This window comes from Lepeophtheirus salmonis, chromosome 6, assembly GCF_016086655.4.
Source record: "Lepeophtheirus salmonis chromosome 6, UVic_Lsal_1.4, whole genome shotgun sequence".
Classification (NCBI taxonomy): Eukaryota; Metazoa; Arthropoda; class Copepoda; order Siphonostomatoida; family Caligidae; genus Lepeophtheirus; species Lepeophtheirus salmonis.
Window position 1 is genome coordinate 39,217,346 of NC_052136.2, and position 26,445 is coordinate 39,243,790.

The 26,445-nt window shown below is 30.2% G+C and overlaps 1 protein-coding gene across 3 annotated transcripts in view; it reads right to left on the reverse strand.

Moving 5' to 3' along the window:
• The window catches only part of LOC121119790 (uncharacterized), a 245,522-nt gene extending 231,990 nt beyond the window's left edge, over positions 1-13,532 (reverse strand). For all 3 annotated transcript variants that reach the window (XM_071889418.1, XM_071889417.1, XM_071889415.1), the window contains exon 1: positions 13,317-13,532. The gene's annotated coding sequence lies outside the window, so the exon portion shown is untranslated. The remainder of the gene's footprint in view (positions 1-13,316) is intronic.
• Between the last annotated feature and the right edge of the window lie 12,913 nt (positions 13,533-26,445).

The window sequence follows — 26,445 nt, forward strand, 5'->3', positions numbered from 1 at the left end:
AATTGATAATGACTACATAGATGTATTTATGTTTATCAACAAATATACATATATTTATATAAGTGTATTTACTGTTTGTTAGTCTGTGCTAAAGGACAATGAAATGAAGGTCTTACCAAAGTCAAAAGAACAATTTTTTACATGTTGTCAGAGTGGGGACCCAAAACTTCCTGTCGTATTTAATTACTATTTAATCCCTATTATTTTTAATTACGAGCTTTCATGACGAAACGAAACAGCAGCTAAAACTGTTATGTATTTACTAGTTTTGAATCGGTTTAAACAAACTAAAAAGACTGCAGTCCTATCAGTCCGGCCCTCATAAAATTTGTCAGTACGGGATACCGGTCCTTATCAGTCTTTTATGGAAACTACAAGAGCTGAAATGACGTAGTTACTCCTAACTACCTCATTTGAGTCGCTGAAACTAGGACGTTTTATTTTACGATCAAGCTATCATTCATTATATTCTTAGTTCTTTTATTCTCCAATCTTAGCTAGGAGTGAAGAAAATAAAAAGGTAGCCTGAACGTAAGACGTAAAGCCCGAATATATATAACATTATTTTATTCCTCCATATTGATATTTATTGCCTCGTCCATTTTGGATCATATTTTGATAGTTTGCATCAACTAATCTCGACAAACGCAACAGAAACAAAAGAAGAAAAAAAAACAATTTCTATTAATCTCATATCCCTAAATGTAAAAGTTTTGGAGCAACAACACAAAAAGTAAAGCATGGGCAATCTCCTCCGCGCCGTTACTTAGAAGGCTGCAGAGACTCTTTGCATCTCCATCCAGACTGCTTATAACATCAATAAGCCCATTACAACCCCATACAGCCAAGAAGAACAAAAACTTCTGCAGCAACAATCTGGCTAACTTTTCGTCTGACTCCATGTGACCCTCCTCCAGCCCTGAAATAATCCCCTGGACTTTTCAGTATAGAGTGTCTTAGAGGAGATTGTTAGTTTGTCACTTATGGATAATTAGGGGAAATTGAGGATCTGTGGACTAAGGGATGAGGCTAAGATATAAGAAAGAGTCGTAATCCATAAAGAGATGTGATCCCCTCCAGCCCCATCCCTTAGTACATAGATGGAGTCCGATTCAATCTCCCCCATCCCCCAAATACTCCACAATATACAAACTCAGAACCATCTCCACAAAATGAAACCTTCCATTCTTACTTTCTTTCCTTCCAATTGCTAATTGTCCAAATATCTCTTAAACGTCAAAATCCCTCTCCTACTCCAATTTGAGTTAAAAAGAAAAAGTATGACGTTGCAGCAAATTTATACAGTGTACCCTAAATTAATGAGGGAATTCCTTTCTAATTTACTTTTCTTGCAACCCAAATAAAATTTTGCATTTGAATTAAAATCTGAAATAATATTATCATTCAGGGAGTTGTATAATTTTGGCGCAAGATGGGGCCACTCTTGATTGTTTTGTAAACAAAATAATATAAGTTAACAAGGCTTATGCCTATTGATGTAAATCGTGTGTATTTTGGAATGAATTTTCTTTTCCTCAACTGTTGTCATTATTATTGTTCAACTCCTGAGTAGTGAACTTCTTCTCTACTACATTCAAATATATTCAAAACCTGATTGAAGATTCATGTGTCGAATATCGGAGTCATTCTTGCCGATTTCCTTGTTTACTTCCTTCTAACCTCCAAAATATTCTTTAAGCTGTCAGGGTTACTATGTTGATTTTCAGTTCTATTTTTTAAAATGCCCAAAATACACATAATTTTCATAACTACTTCATTCTTGAAGACATTGTTTACACAATTGTTTTAATTCAATTGCCTTCTTCATTTGACAACTATTGATATAGAGTATACTTTTGATTACGTAATCAATAACTGAGACAGCATTATTAAAATTAAAATTTGTATATTTTAAAAAGCAAAAGGTTGAAAGAAAACCAGCAGTAATTTAACACTTTATCTTGTAACGCTAAGGAAACAAAAAACTTGATTTTTCACTTGTCATTTAGTAGCTTGAACAAAGTGCTAATTATGTTTATATATTTCAATAAAATAAAACTTATTATCCCACACTTTGCAATATAACAACTTTTATAACAATGTGAAAATATAAGAAATCAGCAACTGACAGTGGGCGAAAGTGGAATTTCTAGAATTAATCAACACTGGCTTTGATTAATGTAAATTAACAACCACCAGCGCCTTTGTCCTTATTGAGTTATGTGGGTTTTTTTTCTGCTGTGTACAAGAGTTGACTCTTGTATGAGTTAAAACAGCTGATTTTAAGTATATTATCTCAAAAAGAGTATTACATATTAAATTATATTTTATAAAAGGCATTAATTGAATGTAAATTGTATATAATATTATTCCATAAAGTAATATCTCTATCTCTTTGGTGATATCTAAATAATAAATCCACCCATAATAATTAACAGTTTGCCTTAAGAAAAATACTAAAAGCTATCAACCCAATGTTTTTACAAATTTCCCTGATCCTTGAGTCAGTTGAGGTTGTGACTGGATAAAAAACTGGAAGTGAATATTTAGGTCACGATATTACCTCACTAATACAAAAATGTGCAATGCTTTTTGTTAGGTGTCCATGTTTCTACTTCTGTTCTCGTAATTAATGTTCAGGCCATGATTGTTTTAATTCGAAGAAGCTCTTGTGAGGCGGTGAACTATTTTCAACATTTATTGACTAATAATTCCATAGTTGAGCAGAATTGGTAAATTTCAAACTTATATGCTCGACCATTTATAAATATATATAAGATATGATATAAGAAATTATGGGATTCATAAACTTATAGGGTGGGTCAACCTTATCCCAATCAGGGATAGCAACATCACTATAGTTGACTCAGAGTTTTTGCTTCTTTTTGGCTTTATAAAACTGTAATTAACTTTTTGATGTTATAAACAGTCCAAATGGAGATACCAATGGTCTCTGCAGACTTCTCGGCACTGACACCAGTGCCGAGTCTACCGCACACGCGTTGAATTTTTGGTTGTTGTTCAAGCATTTTTACACTTAGAGACATGTGATAAAAACAAAACTTGTTTATTTTTGTTTCCACTGTCTTTTAATTGCGTATTGAGCCTCATAATTAAAAAGAACTGGGATAAAATCGTAAGTAAATTTTTCTACAAGTTTTGGGTACACGCTCTCTATGATAATTTCATATGTTAATGCGCTGCTTCGAATACCAGACGTCTAATTGAATATTTTAGACTCCGAATAATGTCATAATATTCCCTAAATATGATAAGTTTGGCTAAAATTGAAATCTTATATTACTTTTTCCTAAGGGGTCTGATTGCAAACTTGATTTATAGACGATGCTAAAAAAAGGCAACTTTCTAAGACGGCAAATGCAAATATATGTACGTATAAACTTTTAAATATATTTACTATTTTTTACATTCTTGCTTATGTTAAGGGAGCAAAATAAAAATAATTTATATGCAAACTTGAATAAAAAACAAAACACACGAATAGAAAAAAAATGAAATAATATTTCAAAATTACCAAGTCTTGTCTGATGATCGTACAAGGACAAACTGCATTCATTGCCTCCTCTCCAAATAATTCAAAAAGTGCATGTCAAGAGAAGTGTCAAAAACTTTTAGAGCATAATCATCGCAGACATTGTTTGTATGTACGTCCTATATAAGTATATTTAAAGCTAATTCATGGCCTCTTTAAAAGCATTATTGTAATGAGGACCATTTCCTTCGTTAACAGATAAAATTAGCATAAAACACTGCAACATTATCTTCCATATATGTAGGTATATGCATTTGGGACTGTGAACGTATGTTACCTGGATATTCACAAACTTAAAAAGATAATACTCTCAATTGTATAGGTGGTCATTCAGCTAATCACTAATCTGATAATAGGACATGAACAAAATGGAATTATATATTATTTGCAATGCGGTGTGACAGTTTGTTGCTTATTCTTTAAAAAAGGCGTATACTGAGAATAATTTTTTAGAGTAACCTCTATGTCAGTAACATACACCTATATTTTATATTAAATAATAATACCATTCAGGAAGTTGTATTATCTGTTCGCAAGATGTCGCCCCTCTCTGTCACTTTATTTATAAACTAATAGAGGTGAGGATCGCTAATACCCCATTGATGAACTACTAAAAAAAATAGAAGAGTATGAAAATTGTACAAAAACTAATTTCTAATTTTATAAACCTTTAATAGCACCAGGGAAGTGATGAACAAAGTGGACTCAAATGATGAGATTAGTGCAGTATGAAAATGAAACTAACCCCTTTGTATATAAGAGAGGGCACTACCAGCAGGAAGCCAATCTCAGCCGTCTTCAAGGTGAGGGCGAAGAACAAATCCCTCTAGCTTGGGGAAACTAGAAATTAAGCAGCATGCCCAAGATAATTGGTGTAACATCTGACTAACAAAAAATGAGCAGGGTGTTCACCTCTGCTAAAACAGAGCAGGTACTTGCAACGCCAGTGCATCATTAAAAAATCGTACTAGAAACCCCTTAATTTATTAAATAGCAAAATATTATTTATAAATCAAAGCAATTATGAAAATCGTCTTTAATAACGTTATCAAACTTCTGAGCTAGCACCTCCCACCTAACAAAAATCCTGCGGACTTCCCCCTGTAAGAGCATGTAAATATTAACCTGTACGACATATTTGTTATTTATTTTAAGTAGAAAAAGTATCCGTAAGTTCCAATATATTTCAAAAAAATTGATACACACTTCGACAAAAATTTGTTTCAAGTACGTTGTTTCATAGAATATCATTAAATAATTTCAAAATCGGCCCACCGGATAGTGAGATATTACCTTTTTTTAAATCTTAACCACTAGGATTTATTATTGAAAGCATACTTTAGATAGAAGTATGATTTTTGTATCGAATTATATATTTTCGGGTTGAGGAGCTTTAATGTTGATAGTATAATGAGTGTAACACTAAGGGAAGCAATTATTTTCTTTATTTTTATGTTTGGGGAAAAATACCCTTGGACCGAAATTAAGGATCAAGGATTGCACAAAATTTGGAAAAAGTAAATATTTGATGATATTCAAGTTTTATACATTCTACTCAATAAAATACAAAAAATATTTTTGTTATTTACTTTCTTCAACTTTATTTCAACAATGCAAATTAATTGTTAATTTAACATGAAAATATTGAAAATCATTGGTCCCCCTTAGTTCACACTGGTTAAACCATCAAATTCAAGCTCGTCTAAAAGAAAATCTAATTTGATACCAACATCATACTTATATCATAAGATAATCAAAGGCCAATTCAATTGATACTCTAATTTCCCTTTACACTAAGAATATATAAGTACCATAATTATGATGCCCACACTAAATAGTAAGGACATGTCTGAACTGGACGCAAAAACTATCAAATGGAGTAATCTTAGCTACTGCTAAATGACACCATCATTATTATTATCAAGTGATGTCAACATCAATATATTGTGGGGTGAACACTAAAGTGAAATAACTAACAACAAGCATATTCTGTTATTTTAGAGTTGTATCATTACTTTATAAGCCATAAAGAACATTTTAAAAGATACATGTTTGATGATCAGTAGTTTTTAAGGCTCAGTATAACAGTGCAAAGTGCAGATTTTGACAAACTAAACAGAGGCACCTTGCAAAAAGATACATTTACAGGAATGATTATATCCCAAAATCCTAAGGTGATGATGAGAAAATCGCACATAATTTTCATACCGGAAGAGAGGTGATCCAGTATTTCTAGAGAATGTTACAGATGCTTACAGCCAGCATCCCGGGGTTCCAGAAATGAAGCAAAATGGTTGACAATTTAACTACTAAAACTATTGAAAAGTTATTCCATGAAAGCCCAGCAACTCGTAAGACTAACTCTACTCTTCAATGACTCATGTCCAATTCGTTAAAAAGTTTATAACGTTAATGTAAAGAGTTTGATTCCAAATTATGTTTTGTAATCATACTTGACACAAAATTGTCAATGTTACAAAACCCTGCTAATTTATTCAGCTATTTTGCAATAAAAAATGCATAAAATTAGAAGAGTTATCAGGTATATTAGAATTATTTCAATGCACCACCCTAAATTATTTAAAAACTGCCCAGAAAATTAGAGAAAATTTAGCGTAACTGTATGGTATGGCTATAGACTAGGAATTAAGGTTCTTAAGTTTCTTTTCTTCAGAGATAAAAATATTTTGACTTTTCATTTCAGGAATATTATTCATTGATTGTTGTAACAACAAACAGTAAAAGACAATAAAATATACATTCAACAAACTTATAAATAACATATCTCAGATTAAGAAAATGGTTAGTTATGTGACATAAACGTTAACCCACGATATATCAGCCATATTTATATAAATGTATATAAAAATAATAATTAATTTAATGAAGACTAAAGTCAAATTATCTTCGTTTTGGAAAGATACTAAAATGTTCAAAAATGAATTAAATTGATAAACCAAAGTATGTGTTTGATTTTAATATCGTTAATAGTTGTAGCGTTTTTTTAGGACCTATAAAAGAAACGCACTGGGACAAATACAACCCTACTTTCGTCCTACCTTATATATGGAGAGATGTGAAAAAGTTCGAAATCCGTCTAGGCGTAAAAAACACAACTGAGAGAAGGTAACTCTGAGAAACGATTAAATCCTTATATTGTTCCTGCTTATACGTTGGATTTATAAAATAATTATTCAAATTACAAAAATCTTGTCGGTTATTAACATATACTTCTTCTTTTAACTTCCATTTGCCGGATTTCGATCTTTTACACGTCCCTACAGTGATATGTACGAGTGTGCTCTGAAAAGTTTCCAACCTAAAAAAGGTACAATACAATTTTTCTGAACAAGGCTTCATATTTCTACTATTGTTTGAATCTAACTCAATTTTGTCCATTTCATCAACTCCCTCAAACGACTGTTTGTTACATAACAACTGCGCCTCGAAAATGACGGAAACTTTATTGAGTTACTGTCAACAGATGCTAGATAGATGTGACTAGCTTTTATTTACGAGTACTGTCATCTTCACAATGAGGTCGGTAACTTTTCAGACCGCCTTCGTATGTCTACAATTCTTTTAATTATATCAAACGCTACACATATCCTACACTTGAACAATTAAATAAATTTCCTTCAACCCAAGATATTGAAGAAATATTGCAGATATAAAAATGATATTATTATAAAAGTAAATGTCTTATCATATTGAATAAATAGTCAAAATTATGAGAAATATCTAAATGTACGAACAAATAGTATATACATATAGACTTTAAGGAGGTCATAGAGAAATTTAAGTATATAGACCCATTAGATAAATTTATACGACCCAATAAAAAAATTGGACAAGGATATACATCTTTATTTTGTATTGTCGTAGACATTGAATGTCCTATCTCCTCAAAATTATTCCAAATGAGCTGCAATGGTCGAAAAAATTAGAAGGAATGTTTTGGGATTATTTTCTTAACAAAATCTTTCACATTAGTAATAATTTCACATTATGGAACAAAACAAAATGAATGTATTTAAATTTGATGTCATAAAAAGCATCAATACTTCTAGGTTTTACTTTAAAGCGTAACATTGAAATCAGGGGCGCCAGAATTTATTTGCAATGGAGTGAGGGGGGTAGGGGGGTACAAATAATATGATTGTTACGTCAATGTGATGCACCCTCATATTTTTATCTTAGAACCATTATATTTCGTCTAAAAATGTATGGTTCCAATGGTCCCTACGACTCCGGCGCCCACTGATTGGGACACATATGTCCCAAGCACAATGACTATCCTATTTTAAACACTACAAAGATTTATGTCAGCAGATTTACCGTTTCTCAGAGTTACTATTCTCTCAGTCGTGATTTTCCCGCTGGATTTTTTCCTATACTAATAATACAATTTTAATCAAAAACAATGTCACACGAAAGCTGAATCAACAAAAATATTATTATTCAACATAATCACCTTTGGCATTAATAACGACCTTGACTCGACCTCGAAAACGGAAGTAGGTCCAACAAATGGCTGTACACTGTAAATTCATTAAAATTATTTTTTATCAACACCGTTTACCGAATTAATTATGTAATTGAACCATCGATTCTTTTTTCAAAAATATCATAACATTATAGCTTCATCTTAATAAAATATTTTATACTCTTTTAGAGATGATGTAACCTGTCAAACAGTAATACTAACGAAGAAAATTAGTCTCATTGACAAGATGGACTTCATTTAAACTATAAAATAGATACGACAAGACTTATAAGTATAAGAGAGAATGGTAATTTTTTCCCATACGGAGGAACCTTAAATTAAGATAATATTTTATAGTTGTCTTCTCAAAAATTTTCTTATCCTACCATGAAACTTCAATGGCCATTGATCTAAAATATTTAAGTTCAAAAATAAAAGTAATTAAAATCAACTATTAATATTCATAACATAAACCCAAAATATATTAAGTAATTAATATTAGTTGAACTGCTCAGTATATATCAAACAATGGTGTGGGTGAACATAACAAAAATCAAGAAAAGGAGAAAATCCAAATTGTCATCTGAAAAATTTTCATATGCCAAAAATTGCACGGAATTATACAGGGTTGATCTTACCTAGTCGTACACATTTTATTATTTTCAATCCGGCATAACATTTGTGCAAACTCACGGAGGAGGACAACAGGATACCTTATCTCTGAACAGAGCAATCTGAGCTAGTTGGAAAGAGCAAAGAAGATTCTAAATTTTCTGATCAAATACTTTTCACCGTTGATGGCACTGTGAATAACCAAAAGAGCCGCTACGTTATAACCAAATATCAAGACAATGTCTCAGCTTCTGTGAGACATTGTCTTCAGAACAAAAAATCCAGCAAGAACCATGGTTTTGAACGTTGTAGATTCTTCTCTTCCATTTTTAAGAAGAAGAAGCGGCCCAAAACATCGAACTTCCGGATAATGCAGTGCTATCTTGGACAAGAGAAAAGTTCAAGACGGAGCTCCGAACCATGGCACCTTAAGACCAAAGTATTCCTGAAGGACAACTTTCTGGGCCTTTGGTACCTCAACACGTGGCCGCCCACCTCTCCAGATGCAAATCCCTTGGACTACTCTATTTAAGCGCATCTGGAGGAGAGGGTGTGTCCAGTCTCTAGAGACTTCCATCAAGAAGGAATGGACCAACCTCGAGTCTCACAACATAATCAAGGTCTACAAAGAATTTATACCTCGTATTAAGACAATTATTACTACAGAGGGTTTAGATATAGAATAAAAGTTTTCGGATGATTTTGTTAATTAAATATCCGCAACAAACCTCTTCCTTAAATTTTACGGTTAAAATTTTTTTTAAATAAGATGTTTACCACTAGAGAAGATCAACCTTTTACTACATGAGTCATCAACCGATCAGTACAATCAACAGATGAGTCTGACCCATCTAACGATTCGTTGATAGTTTGTCCATCTGCAAATAGGCAAAAATAAGAAAACCCTCCTAATTTCCCGAATTACACTAAAGGTATACTAAATTTGTTTTGGATAACTGTGAGAGCTCGAAACAGTTTTATAACCACTACTGCCACTTCAAAGAAACCCCAAAATAATTCCCTTTGCTCAGGTCAACGAGTTATCCAGGGTTAGGCAACAAAACGTGGACTTTCGAGCCTCTTGACCTTCACGAACTTTGTCAGAAGGTGACGTTGGGTCCTCATGTATGAGGAAAATCCCAAGACGCCCTTCACGGCCCTCTTTATGGTCCTAGCAGCCACGAAAAAGTCGTTGATGAGACAAATCATCGATTTGTTGTTCTCCTTGATCTTCTTCTCCAAGATGGGCAGGAAATCCGAATCCCTTTTTAAATTGTGCCCTCTACTTCCTACTTTTTTGAAGAGGTATTTTCCATCATTCTTCATCTTGGCAACCTTGAAAACTAGGACCCTTGAGAACTTCAAAATATCCATAATACTTCCCACCTGAACTTCAGCATCTAGATGTTAGATGCTGATTTTTTTTTATTATTATTATTTTTTTCTGTAACTAATAGTTTATGCTATAATATATTGTAATATGAATTAATTTCAATCACTCAACCTTAAATAATTATAAAATTATTAAGTGTTTGGATTTCAATGGACCCCCAATATATGAAAAACAGATCGGTAAGTAAATCAATAAATATACGAGTATTTTATTATTGTGAGAAATTTTCCATTAATGGCAATTTTCTACTGATGGAAATTTTCTTGAGGTTAATTTTATGATGGAATTATATTCCAGAGGGCAATCTTCCTAGAACTATATCACATAAATAAATTACTTTTTATAATATGTACATATTAACAACATGATAACACAACCTTATCAACAGATTTCCTTTGTCAAAATGGAGATAGATAGACTTTGAATTATTAAAAATTTAATGGGATACATGAGAAAAAAATAACACAAAATTTTATCTATTTCCTTTCTTTTATATTAATTTTTTTTTATAAAGAAAACACTCTCATAGTATATAATTCATGTAGAAGCGTCCATCGAGATTTATTAAGAAACGAAGAAAAGTCAGGAAAATATTATTAATAATAAAGATTTTGAGGATTAACTCAACATCAACTTTGAGTTAGTTCGAAATATTTCATGAATTAATAATAGCATTCGATGCCTTATCCTTCTTTAATAAAAGATTACATATGTATAGTGTTGGATCGGTCTAAAAGACTGCAGTCTTATCAGTCCGGGACTAATAAAATTCCTTATCGGTTTTTTATGGTAACTAAAACAGCTTGTCTGAGCGGTCATCAAAGATGGGCATCAACAAAAAGAAAATAAAACATATTTTACAGTCTTTCTTACAACAAGGCGAAAACGTAAGTCAGGCAGCTGAAAATATGAATAATGTTTAAGGTCATGTTACTGTAACAACCAATTTGGTTTCGTCAATTCCGTTCTAGTAATTTTGATGTCAAAGATGCACCACGCTCTCGAAAGGCCAATTATTGAAAATGTGGATAATATAATACTGAAATAACATGGTTACTAACAATATCCTTTCAGCTGTTCGACATAACCTCTTTCAAGAGACAGGATAACTGAAGTGTTAAGAAGTAGGTATGTTGCTAGAGTTTATTATTATAGGTTCTAGCTATCATTAATTATTTTCTTCTTTTCATATTATTCAATCCTAGCTATTAGTGAAGAATAGCTATAAACATAGATAGGACCGTAATACTGAAGGATCGAGGTATCGGTCCTTAGGGTCATTGAAAGGTAAAAAAGGTAATACCGATAAAAAAAGACTGAAAGAGGAGGAGGGAGATTGATAAGGCAATCAGTCATGGCCACTTGGGTTAGTTAGGAGGACAGAGAATAAATGTTATTATAGTTGTTGTGCTTGGTCTACTTTAAGGTATTAGAGTAAAGTCAGGAGGAGAAAAAATTAGCCTATTATATGTATGGTATTTTCAGCAAAATACTATACCAAAAACTATAACAAAGTTAAAAAATAAACGCTTTATTTTTCTTCCTCTCTGTGTTTTCATGTGACATCACCATGCTTGATGTCAGTGATTTTAGGAGACTACACATACAAGTTTTATAACAAAGAAAAACATTTTTTCATTAATATGAAGAAAAATAGTGTACTAATGGATGCAAAAATGGAACCATCATATAAAAAGACTTAACCTTATTGCCCATCAAAATTAGATCCCTCAATTGCTTAGGTTTACTATATATATGACTATAAAATGTATTAAAATATGTTATTACATCTGTGGTGTTCTTCACTAAACTCGTCGCCAGGCCAAGGGCCAGAAAGATAAGAACGTCGGGACGAAAGAATGCGGCTGGATTGAGATTGAACAAAAGGGGTAGTATATTCTATATAAATACACAATTGAAACGAGGACTGGCAACATCCTCGTGGAGATTCACACACTGAAATTACATATGTAAAATAAAATAAAGGTAAGATAAGGTACACCTAATCAAGTAAATAAAAGAGTATATTTATATTAAGGGGTCAAGGGGGTTGAGTGTGTAGACACTACAAGATCGTTGTATAATCTTATTTCCATGTTTTAAATCAAAATGTAAAGCTACACTGGGAAAAATTAGATATTTTTCTCTAATTATCCTACTTTTCTTTCCCTTATCGATAACAAAAAAGGTATAAATCTAGCCATTTTCAGTACATATAACTTTGATTTAATCGGTAGTTGTTAATCAGCAGATTATTTATTAAAATATAAATTACAGCTTAAATAAGCCTAGTATTATCTTCTATGATAACCCCACAATTCATAGAAAAAAATTATTTATATCAAGAGTTTAGACAAGTATGACCTTCAATTGCATCGTTACAACAATGAAAAAACTATCACATTCGGTTAAGAAGAAATTTGATAGCTATATAGAAAACAAATACAATTGTTTGTCTAAATATTCGATCTCAGGTTCAAAATAAATTATACTTATAACATTGTAAAATCTCACTGGTAGCACTGCCTTAGCCATGCACAGTCACTCAAGTAGTAATTTTCTAGCTGTCAGAAGCAGAGGACGACATGTCATTGTGCACATGAGGCATTCTTTTAACTTGGAGTTATTTCTTGTCTTTCTCTAGACTAGTTATGAATGCTATCATCCATTCATTTATAAATTAAATTAATGAATGTTTATTTTTGTATTTGTACATGATTACCTTGTTACTTAATCTACATTTCAATAAAAAGTAATTATCCACAAAGTTTTTTATTATCATAATACATCATAATGTTAATAGATTATCCTTGAAGTAAAGGTCTTAAGCCAATAGAAGCTAAGCCACAAATAAAACTTAATTGCCAACATTTGCCGATAACCATTAAATGGGAAAATGGTCGATTACCGATTAGTTAGCGATTAATCAGTAAATCTGTAGTATGTAGTAGAATATGTTTTAATACCAGGATCATTTCAATATCTCTGTTATACGTATATTCATAGATAAGTCAGCAAAATAAAAGAATACGAAGCAATTTTAGTAATAATTAGAGTATCTTATTTCATTGTATTTTCTATTTTAAACAAGTATATTTAATATTTCCTTGATATTAATTTGGATACAAATTAATTTTAACAAAGGTTGATCTTATATAAGCCTTGCAATCGCATAGTAATTACTAATTGTATATTAAACGGATATCAAGAATCTTTATTATGTTTTTCTGACACAAAAACTGAGTTAAAACAGCTGAAACTATACCTCTTACCTGTCTCAAACCCAAAAATGGCATCTAATACATTAAATATAGCTCCACAATAGCATTGGAAAGGGTAATATAAATCACTATCCACACAGAAATGCAAAAAGTCAAAAAATAGAGAGCCAACACAGAATTCGAAAGAAATTACTATAGTCTTATTATTCATTAATGTTTTACTACTAATAAAATCAACAACTCTTCATGTTATGTTTCAATATACTCGATCGTAGGCGCTCATATGTGCTGAAGATATTAGCCACAGCCCGCCATTACAATTACAGGTTGAAAATATTCAAATTTGTCTGAAAAAAATAGCGGAACATATATGTGAATGAAATCACACAACCTTTGAAAATGAAATTTTTCTTAATTTATTCCTTGATACAAATTTGATGATGGTACCTAATAGCACGATATTAATTAATAATATTAACCAACTTTCTGATTTTTAAAACCAATATAAATCAAAATATAATCCACCCATACTAATATTGTTTTATTTTTTCATAGCAAGTTATTTTCGTGTTAGTGAATGATTGAACATTACTTCAAGGTGGTGTCCAATTCCTCTTGGATAATTTAGCAATTTTTCTACAGATTTCTTATTTATTTTACCAGTTCTTAGCTTAATTTGTTTTTTAAATATTTTACATTATTTAATACATAAAAACTGTTAAGCAACTACGTAGCTCACTCAAAAACAAATATATATATTTGTGTGCAAAATACAAATTTAGAAACTAAATCTATATAAGCTATTATATCCATTTTAGTTTGGAAGATAACTCGCCCATTATATATCAAATCATAAAGGACTTATTGTTAAATGATCAAGGATAAATATTACGCATTCATAAATGTTTGCTATTTTATAAAAAGCTTGATGTGCTATTGTTTTGGATTTTAGAAGTCCTGAAATCTATGGCCTTCAATTCCTTCATTGTAAATGTGTCCATTATGTATATTTGTGTTACAATTAGTCAATAAACCTACGCATAATGATTTTTTACTCTTCCTTCTATAGTCAGAACATAATTAACTTGATATGTTTTCCATAATCACCACTTGTTAAAATAAGTGCCCATGATACAAACATATAACAGGTAATTTATGTACGGATTCGATCAGTCTGTTTTACGCTATAATAAACTATGTTCTTTCATGACTTTTTTAGTATAAAAATACACCATTTATGTGCACAATTCATAGTTAACTAACACACGTCGTTACTTTAATTTTATCTCACAACCTTTTCTTTTAAAAGAAACTGAAAAACAATCCAAAATCATTTAAGAGTTGGAAAATTTCTTCTAATTTTGGACTTACTAATCAATAATTATTGGGAATTATTCATTGCATCACATGATGTAATACTAATTCAACCAATCTACATTTGGAACACTGATCAGGAGAAAATAATTAGAAAAAATCCACAGATGACAACATTAATGGTCTAAATTTATGTGTTAGTCAGGAAATGCCGTGCTAGATGATAAATTTTCATTACAATATAATTCATTATTTATTAATTAATTATGTAGATACGAAGGTGATCTGAAAAGTTTTCGAACTCAACATGAAGATGGCAGAAATAAGAGCTAGTCACATATATTTAGCATCTGTCTACAGTTACTCAACAAAGTTTTAGCCATTTTAGACGAGCAGTTGTTATGACACAGTCGTTTGAGTGAGTTTCTGTGAGAGTTTCTGTGAGTTGGACATGAGCGTTGTTTTCTTACATTAGTATGTAAATAAGGCAACAGTGAGTAGCGCTGTATGGCGGAAAATAATACATCTCTCTGAATAGTAATTATTATTATGGGGCCAAGGAATACTAGCTAGATAAGGACTTGAGACGAAATTGAGTCGCCTGTTGACAAAAGTCTTTTAATTGCATTACTCATTATTAATTGAAAAGTTAAGAAAGTGATATTTCAAAGTGATAATTATATTAAAATTATTCCTTGACGTTATGTGGTTCTTCTAAAGATAAGTTGGAGAACACAAGAATCTACTCTTTTGAAGAAATATGGAACGTCTCAAGTCCATATTGTTATTTGTCCTTGAATTTAAACGAATCAATCTATTTGTCTCCTTTCCTCAGTTTTCTAAGTTTATTTTTGAAGAGTTTTAAGATGAGTTTGGAGTGGCCTTCCTAATCTCCATTCAGATGCAAATATCAAAGAAGTTCAATCTCGGAATCTGTTTCTTTAGTAACCAAGGACTGACTCACCGAGATAAAGAACATCTTTCATTCTTTTGGATCAGGATCTTTCACGATAATACGAGTATAGTTCATTCATGAATTACTCAGTGACATGTAGTTGAGAAAGGTGACAACATAACTTCTCACGAAAGTCAAGATAAGTCATATTGAGGAATGATAACTTTCTAGATACTAAATCAAGACAACAACAATTAACATTTATAAAGAATTTATCTTTATACAATTTATAGAAATCTAAATACTATGTTTATTGGAGCACTCAGAGCTCTTGAGTTATGCGATGAAATAAGTATAAAGTAGAAATAAGCAATTTTGAATTTGATACTCAGAACTCATACTTATCATGATTATATCCATATAGTCCATTTAAATCTATTTTAGTATTCCAAATCCATTTCAATTTGTTGATTTAGTATTAACGAATATTAGGAGTTAGGAGTAGAAATGCAATTATTTATTATAGAATTTTAGAGTTAGGCTGTGGCTAATTTCAATTTAGTTGATTTAAATTTATTTGTTTTCTTAGTTAATATTATAATATTATTGAAAATTAGTAAAAAATAGTTATTTCCACAATTTCATGCTCTAGGAAGATGAAGTGCATCAGGAAAGTGATGATGAGATTCCAACAGTTCTTCAAATATTTGATTAGAAATGGATAGGACCATTTTTGATATTAACAAAGTTTTGAATCGAGAACATGGATCGAAATAGTTCTTCTTTGGTACAAGTAGTTGGAGCATATTAATTATTTTCGGTCAACGGATCTTATTAATCGTCTACGTCTTGTCTTAGACCTAAAATACCTTTGTTGATGTTTTCAGTATGTACCTCCTCGACTAACATATCCCAGTATTGATCAAGAGTAATAAGCATCACTAATTATGTTACCATTCTATAAAAAAGTATGGTTTTATAAATTAAAATTTCTTATGAAGATATATAGATCTAACCTTTGCTCCAGTTTTAATGTTGATCAAACGATGACTTTTCTCAATATGCTTTTTACTTGCTTGCGACCAAGGAAAAGGGCATCTCGTTTCAAATGCCAATTTGACTTTCCTCCCAAATAAGCTATAGTTTGCCTTACTATTTGGAAATCTTGTGGCTTTAAGTGTTGTTCATATTACACAGAGTATGTAGATGCCCTTGAGAGTAAACTATTGAGGTTTTCTCGTCTTAAAACAATCCACCATTGAAGACATGTTCTTTCATTTGAAGGGAATTGGAATTATTCTCCTCTCTTTCCCCCAGGGACAATAAGAGACGATGTTATTTTATATATGATTATATTTACTAACTTACAAGTTACAAATATCAGAAAATATGGCAATTTGTAATATAAAATACTATTTGTAATAAATGAGCAAAAAAAAAAAGTCTCCCGTGAAAAATTAAATTGCATAGAAAACCCCCGAATACTATTTAAATGGGTTACAGAGATGAGAGTATCGCTGTGAGAAGTGAGTAGAGTTAGTTGGAGACTATGTTGAAAAAAATAAAATAAAAAAATGTATTTCATCTTTGTTAGTTTGGATACTTTTCAGACCACCCTCGTATATACACGCAACTTTTTTTGCCACATGTAATCCTTTAAAGAAATTTTTGAATCTTTATAGGTACTATTTCTACTTTTGTAGTTTTAATTACAGAAATACATCATACCAAGTAGGTTTATGTATAATCAATCGTATTACAATTGTAGATTGAATATGGAATGATACAAATTGACGTACATCGTACAAAGTGAATAACAAAGAACCCCAAATACGAGTGAAAGCTAAGAAAATTACGTATATAATGCTTCATTTTATTAATAGAAAAATTATTCAACACCCACAATCCCTTGGTTGGACAGATATTTTAATTATATTTTAATATTACTGATTTATTTTAAGTTGTTTGAAATATATACACTAACATAGGTACGTTATAAATGTTCTTGTTTTAGAGAAAACACTTTGGAAATCGATATGTAATTTGTAAACGTGCATATTGATATAATTTAGGATTACATCAATTCCATCTCCTATATTAGAACAAAGCTATAAATGACCTGTTATTTTTTTTGCAAATTACGTTGGCCTCGCGACATTTTTTTCACGATAGGGATGTTGGGTGTGCCATGTACATTGAATAAGGAGCAAACTTGTAGTGACAAGAATATTATAAGCCCCTTCTTCTTCTTTTTACCTACATGTAGAGGGGTGAAGAAGAAGAGAAAAGAAAAAAGTTTTTCTTTTCTTCCGTTGAAAGACGCAACATTCTCAAATTAAACACATATCTCAATTAATTACACTTTATTATGAAATGATTTGATTTTTAATTAATATTAGTGGTGAAATTATATTTTAAGAATAGAATTAAATGTGTGAGCCTTAAATGTTTTATGATAAATTTGATGCCAATACTAATGTCTTTTTATATAAATATTTATCAATAAATAAATCCTTCGTACCATAATTCGAGTACAAATTAGAACTAAATTCATTTATATACCCTAAGGTCTACATACTACATAAATGTTTTCATGTAGCGTCAGTATTATTGATGTCGGCTATTTTGAGGATTTAACAACCGATTTTATAACAATAAATATCTTGTCTTCATTAATAATAGGGTATATAGTGAACTATTGGATGTCAAAATGGGACCAAAAATTAAAACAACTTAAACCTCACTGTCCATTAAAATCATCAATTATAAGGCAGTAAATGACGTCAATGAAAATGTTCTAAGGAGTGTTTTCATTTATTAAAATTTTGTTTCCATCCTAATCCTCTAGATTTATGTGCCATACATATTTTATACCTTTATATTTTGAGAACCAAGTTCCAATTGGATTCAAAAGATAAATAAGTGAAAAGGAAATACCTTGATATATTTGGATATGACAAACAAAGACAAAAGGTATCTGTTTATACTGCAGGTACGCTCGGCTTTTCATTGTTAAAGCCGATTCAAGCACTTGATAAATTAAGTAATTGATATTTATTTAATGAAAAGTAACTTTTCATTAAGTGACAGCCCTTGATCTCCTTACTTTTCTCCATCATTTCAGTCCTGAATATTTATTAGTTGAGTTCTCAAATTCTGACAGTTGATGGGAATGACATATATTTCTGAGCTGGGCGGCTTTTTTGGAATTGGTAATCAGAAGAATGAATTTCTCTTCCTCAGCTGTTGTCATTATTACTTAACTCCTGAATAGGGAATATATTTTCCTTTTACATTCAAAACCGGATTTAACATTCGTGTGTGCTCATAAAAAACGGAGAGTAACCTCGAGGATTTGTTGCAGAGATACAAGTCCTTGTTGAGCTCCGAGTAGAATTGAGGATCGACATCAGAGTAATTCTTGCCAATGTCCTTGTTTATTTCCTTCTCCCCATACTCTACTGTCACAGCTGTTTGTAGCTGATCTAACGAACTGCCATGACAGCTACGCTACTCTCCTCCAAAATATTCTTCAAATGTTGGGGTTATCATATTGATATTCGGGTTCTTTCTATTTTAATATGCTCAAAATACATACGATTTTCATCACTATGTATCGCTTCCTAAATTTTGATGTCTGCATATAAAATTGTTGGTACTAACTAAGGGTGGGAGGACTTTTTTGTTATCCGACAGTAAACGATATAACTTTAATATTATTTGAAAACGCTTAATTAATGTTATATGTTGATACTTAATAGCATATCAAATGGTTCATTTAAAGGCGTATCCATCAACTCTAAATGGATTATTTCAATAGTTATTAATAGTTCAAACAAGACTATTTAAAATGTTTTAAAAATATGATTTATGAAAAGCAGTTCATTCATCAATTTATTTGAAAAATTTTAATATTTTTATTAATGATGGGTCGATTAATCGGAATTGGAGAATTGGCTGATTTTTCTCGAATCGATATCGAGAAAATAATGTTAAACTTCCGATCCGATTCATTTGTATTAATATTTATTATTGGCATTTAACTATTTATTAATTTCTAAGTTATGAAATATATTCCTCATGATACAAAAATTGGCAATGTGAATTTATGACTTAAGTCGTATTATTTTATAAAATATCATAATAAAAGAGTTTATAATAAAAAAAGCTCGAAAACTAAAAAAAGCAAATTTAACAGAAACTCAACATAACCAAACGTATTCTAAACAAATGAAGTCGGTGCAGCAATGGTTATTTAAGGGGAACATTAAAGTATTTTTGCTTGAATCTACATTATTTGCATGGGAAACCTGTTTTAAAATTAGATTTTATTCATATTTTAATGATAAAAAATTTATACATATATCTTGAATCTGCGATATAAATACCCATTTATTGATGACACTTATAATAACAAACAATTTGAGGAAATAATTCCGCAGTTTATAGTCAATAATAGTAAATCGTCCAAGAATCTTAGTACTCGTCAAATGGATATTTCAGGTAGTTCAGAATCTTCAAATCAAAATACCGATGATGACAGTAAAAATATTTGTTTTTCTTCGTGCTTTGCAGAAATATAAGAAAAACAATCTCAAAAAGATGAAAAAGAAAATCAGACTTCCAATAAAATGAAAAAAAATCATCTGAAAATGAGAAAATCAATCCTGGAATAAAGTTTTAGATGGACGAATGTGTGGTGGAAAATTAATCAATCAAGTTTCCCACAAATGGCCTTCCTAGTAAAAAAAAAAAGAAGTATTTCCGCATATCACTTTCTTCAGTCAAGAGTGAAAGACTCTTCAGTGTTGGCAGTTCCATCTATTCTCTCAAAGAAATAGACTGACTGTTGAGACTGGAAATATGCTAATGTTCCTACATTATAGTTTGAGGGTATTAGTCTTTAAGTATAACGAATAAGTTATTGTTGTTTTTTTAGTTTCAGCTAGCTAATTATAAGTGGATAATTTTTATTATAGCTTTATTGTATATAGTAGCGAGTCAAATTTAGTTCGTTTATGCATTTTAATTTCCCATTAAATTGGATTGAAAGGAAATATATATTCGTTTAGTTTTTCATAATCAATATTGAATTATTAATCATGTTTATTATTAACTTCTACATTCATTTTATTAATTGGAATTCTTAGAAATTTATAGTAAAATGTTATTTTTTAACAATTATTCAAAATATTAAAGAATGGGGAATTTTTACAATAATTGCATCGGGATCGGCATCGGGATATTATTTGGAATCGTCCAATCACTCATTTTTATTGTTATAACACATAGAAAATATGTCTTTTAACTATGCATTCAAAAAAATAAAAATATTTTAAAATTGTCAACAACAGCTAATTTGAGATTAGCCAATCAACATTTACGACAGTCCGGACCTGATTTAACGTGAACACTCCTAGAGCAAAGATGTGGGATACTTTTCTTTTTTATGCATTAGATTTTTTTCTATTTTTTTTTTTTAGTAATCGAATCATTTTTTATTTTTATTTTCTTTTTTTCATAAAATAATTTTGAATACTCATGTGTTTTTTTGTTTTCGTAAATTATATGCAAAGACTTTTTTATGTTTATTTTTTTCTAATTTTATACAAAATTAACGAGATTACTGGGCATAACTTAGAGTTATTTACAAACTAACAAAAAGACAGACAAATTTTGTTTTAATTATATAATTATGTACTCCCCTTATTTTTAAATATGACACGCTGAGATGTAGCTAAACACTCATTACTTCATATTTTTCTTAGATCAAGTAGTCACGCAGTTCTAAGATATCAAGAGCAGACTCAAAAAGGAAACCTCAACAAACAGATATACAAAATTTGCTTATTATTTTGAGGACATTTTTTTAGAAAATATTTATTAATTTACGAAAAATCTACTCCTTCCAGTGCATATATTTTTTATAATTAATACAACACTCATATCAGGAAGGAGTAATAAAAATTAACGGCTAGCAATAAAATACATAAATGCTATTCGGGTCTCTGGGGATATGACTATTTTCCGACTTTTTTAAGGTTATTTATAAAATATGTATGTAACAGTTTAATAGCATACTTTCAATTAAATATCGAGTTAATAAGTCAATCAAAGCGGATAATAGTATGTAATTACAATGCAAGCATTTATTCTTTGTCCGTCAACATTGCACTATAGAGACACATGTAATAACAGAAATACATAATAATGGACTTCTTTTTCTGTTAGTAGGATTAAAAACTACTTAAAACTTTTAAACTATTAAATCCTTGTGAATTACGTCTAAGGTTTAAATTGTAAGCATTTTCAGTATGTAAAAAACCCCGAAAAATAACCTAGTAAGCCTGACAATTTGAAAACAGTTTTACAGGAGAACAGATTTCCTATCATGTCGTTTCTTTAAATTAGCTACGAGCAGCTGTAAAACGAAGAAAATAAACACATGTTCTACTCCATATCCTACAAGGACAAGAATTACTCCGTGGTCGATTCTCAAATACAATTCAAAATCCAACAGTGACTTATATTTATAAATCTCCTACAATTCTTTATTGTTACTTTCCAATCATTTAACTTTATATTCTAATATAATTGCATCAATAATGAAGGAATAATGATAACAGGTTTAGAAAATAAAAATACTGTATAAGTTGCCAATAATAGCAAAACTCGGACACTAAAAAATGCTTAGGATTTACAACTCTCATTAAGCTTTTAAATTCAACTGTTTTAGAGTCAGACATTATTGCAGACATATACCAGGCGAACCGTTAATATTTACTCATCTTTATAATTCAAATTTTGAGAGGTTAAGAGTCATTTTTTTTTACAATTTTCCAGTGAGCAATGATGTAGAACACATAACTAGCTGTCAATTGCTAAGAAAGAAATTGTCCTAGTCGCCTCGATGAGCACACTGTGCGAGAAGAGGACTCAGATAGAAGATACATTGAGCCTAGGACAATGTTTTTCTTAGCAATCGACAGCTAATTATGTGTTCTACAACAAAAATAAAATTAATTTTAAAAGATATCTAATTTATTTTTATGTTTTATACTAAATGCAAATTTTCTTTGAATTATTACTTATATTTTTTTGCCATAACCGATTTAGATAAATAAATGATGAAAAAAAAAGATAAAATATAAGAATTGGTATAACGTAAACTTTTTTTACTGGATGGCATGTTTATCCACCCCAGAGAAGGGAAATATTCTTATAATATCTTATGTGTATCATATTGTGTCTCAAATTTATATACTCTAAATTTATGATATATTTCCTAACTCTAATTTTTTGGGGGATGGTACACCATTAGTTTCTGAATTATTAATTTTGAAAAAAATATCCATTTTGATATTGGGGTGACTCGAGCTAGAATATCAATGGAATTAAGGCAGGGTTAATAAAATCATTAGTTTCTTAATATTGCATACATATATTATTGGTCAATTTGGGGGAAAGCGTTTGTACTAATATGGACATACAAAAAATCTTTTTTTAAACATTTTCACTAATCCTTTTTTTATTGGATAGAAAAACTTGTTTTGGACAAAATGCATTAGCATAAAAACCCCTGAGAAAATACAAATATTAACACATTACACCCTTTATGCATTACTTTCATTTTCATTTAAAATATGTATGCCTTATTTGAAGTATATTATTATGGAATGTTAGTTGGGTATGTATAGTTGTAAAAGTAAATCATTTTTTAGCGTGTGAGGTTTTTCTGTAGTTGGCTACTTGAACAGTATTTTTTATTTTTTTTAGAGTTGTATAAAATATGTACTACCAGTAATAAAAAAGTAAAAGAAATATAAAAGTAATGTAGTTATCTTAACAATTTGAAGAATTTTTGGGAAAAGGGGAGCTTTGCTGTCATTATGTTTTATTTGATTATTTCCAGCAAGGAAATAAACCCAAATCTCACTCCATTACTTCGAAGTCAACATACAAATTTTTAGTTAATTGTATGATGTAGTCTGTATATGAAGTAGCAAAAGATATCAACATAGGCCTTAGATCCATCCCATCTTTCGTTATTCGATGGGTTATAAAATATTCATAAATCGTGAACTATGGAAGAAATATATTTTTTAAGTAGAAGCTTGATTTTTATCTCAACTTGCGACTATGTACAAGTTGCAACTTGTATAAGCAGATTGTACAAGTTGCAATTTTTTTGTAACATTTCAAAAAAATCGTTTTTTTTATTTATTACCAACTTGCTATTCATAAATGCTACTATTTGATTTAGATCTATTAAAATTACTTATGTATGATGAATTAATGAGTAACCTGGCTGTGGGTATTTGTACTACGTAATGTACAAATGGTATTAATTCTTTATGTTGAATTTGTGTAATGATTAGTCAAATTTCTATTATCACTCCAAAGGACTGTAAAAAACTACAGACGTTGATCCTTTCTCAATTTAATAGATGAGTTGATAATGTTTTAAAAAGGAGTAAAACCATAGGAGATCTTATGTAGAAATGATCATAACTTCAAATTCCATTCGAATTCAACATTATTATGTAACCTAATCAGAGGAGCAATTCCAAGATGCAGTTAGGGAATCTTTAAAGAAAAAACTGTGTCAAGTAGCAGATGCTATCAATATAGACCTTAGATCCATCTCATCAATCAACCATCTTTTGTTATACGATGGGGTATGAAAACTTCACAGTTTCTCAAAAAAAGGATAATTGATTTTTCTTCTTCTGTCATACCTATTTTTATTCATAATACCACGTGAACGACAACAAAAAACAAATAAATTTGTATTTCATTTCTGTAAAATAAATAGTTTATTTTTTAGAGCATTTTCAATAATTATTTCGAAATAAAACCCACATATAGTATATATTTAGGAATATAAAGCTATAAATCTATACCTATTATATTGTCAAGTTCCTTCTTTGTGGATCTTTATGAAACAATATTAGTTGAATGTTAATTGCATCTATTATTCAATCCCATACAGTTCACACAAAATATAATTTAATTTGTCCGATAAGGATCAATTTGTCATAACCATTTACTTCAATAAGATGTAGGAATATTCAAACCGACTTAATAGCCCCTTTCAACTATTTATTTATTTTTTGACAAACTAAGGCCTATTTTTTTAAATATACAAATTATAAAATGAAAGAGGTAATTGAATTAAAATTAAATGGTTAAAGGAGTTAAAATACTTTTTTGGGGTGAATCCATTTATTTTATGTCATCAGAATAAGCAAGCTAAGTTTATCTGCATGTGTGAAAAACAGTCCTAGTATATAGTTCTTCCTGATGTATATTTTAAACATATTTTGATCCAAAAAAATAACAATTACAGGCTTGTGCATGTATTCAAATAGTACTATTTTTGTTTGTTTTAGTTATTTATCTCTGATGGATAACATAATTTATATGCATTTAGAGTAGATGTTAGGATTTGAATAAAATATAAACGCTGGTAGTAAAAAAAGAATTAAATCTCACAGGCGTTTTGTATGTAGCATACATTGAGTACTGGTTTTTTGGTGTTGTTAGAAGGCCCTCTGAAGACTAAATCCTTGATATGATTATTTCATTCTTGAGGAAAAGAATACGTCAGATGAATTTATATATCTATTGAGTAGTTACGTGAGAGTGTGCTTTTGAAAAATGGAGAGTAACAAATAAATATAGGACAGATCTACATTATCTCAGATCCGGCTCGGTTCAGATTTTAATACTGAGCCTGATGTTTTTGATCCAGATCGGAACAAAAAATTAGAAAGAATTTTATTAGTATTTTTTACTGATTACTGATGGTGAAACAATAGATTTTATTAATATTACAACATAATTATTAGTTTAAATTTGAACTATTGTTGGAATAAGATGGGACACGTCGTTACCTTTACTGTATCAGGCGACTTCTCGTTCAAAAGAAACAGAAAAACGTCAAAAATCAGTTTATAGTTTGCCAATTTTTCCAACTGTGGAATTATTATTCAATAATAATTCATTAGGAAATCAGGCGTATCTAAAAAATCAATGTTAGCAACACTGATTAAGGGAAAAGAAAAAGTTTCGATAGGTAACAACCAAATTCACTGTACGTTTTTGTATGTGGGCATGAGATAATGCCATGTGACGTAATTGTGAGACGCAACTGTTTATGTAGATGTTGCTCCAATCACTAATCATGATAAATAAAATTCGAAATAATTTTTCATTTTTTTAAAACTAGGATTAAGTTTAAAGCAATGCTATAAGCTTTTTAAGAACCACAAAATCCATCGGATCTTGTTTTATTAACAATACAAGTTTGGGTACCCTAATCCAGTTAGGATCTCGGATCTAAGATCATTTTGGATAATGCTTCGGATCTGGGTCCAAGATCTCAAGTAACAATGAGAATTTCTTTGTGTATCTTTCATACTATTAAAGAAAAATTTGTCTTTATGGCGACACCTATTTACTTCGTACAATACTGGGTACTACCATTAGTAAGTTATAAATAAAGAAAATCCTTATACTATGTCTTTTATAATTAATTATTTTCCTTCCATAACTTTTGTACAAATATCAAAAATAACCCTTTTTGTTGGTCAAAAAAAAAGGAAGGGGAAAAAGAGTGAGCGTTCTATTCATGAATGTTTTTAAGAAGGCTGGGGGAGTTAAACAAATCAATGGGCTGTTACTGGTACAATATGTTAAGTTCAAACATGGAACAACATATGTTTTGATGTTGTTATGATGGGAAGGGGGGGGGGGATGGATGTATTTTCATAAAGTTCATATTATTCGACTATTTTTGTGAAGACGTAGGGTTTTTTTGTTTTTAATAGTGCGACAAACAAATATTGAGGCGTATGACTTTTTTATTTTTCCAGCCTACGTTTATTACTATAATTTTGTATATAAACACAAAAGTTTTAATACATTAAACTTCTGTGGTAAGCTATGAACTGTACACATAGTCATTAT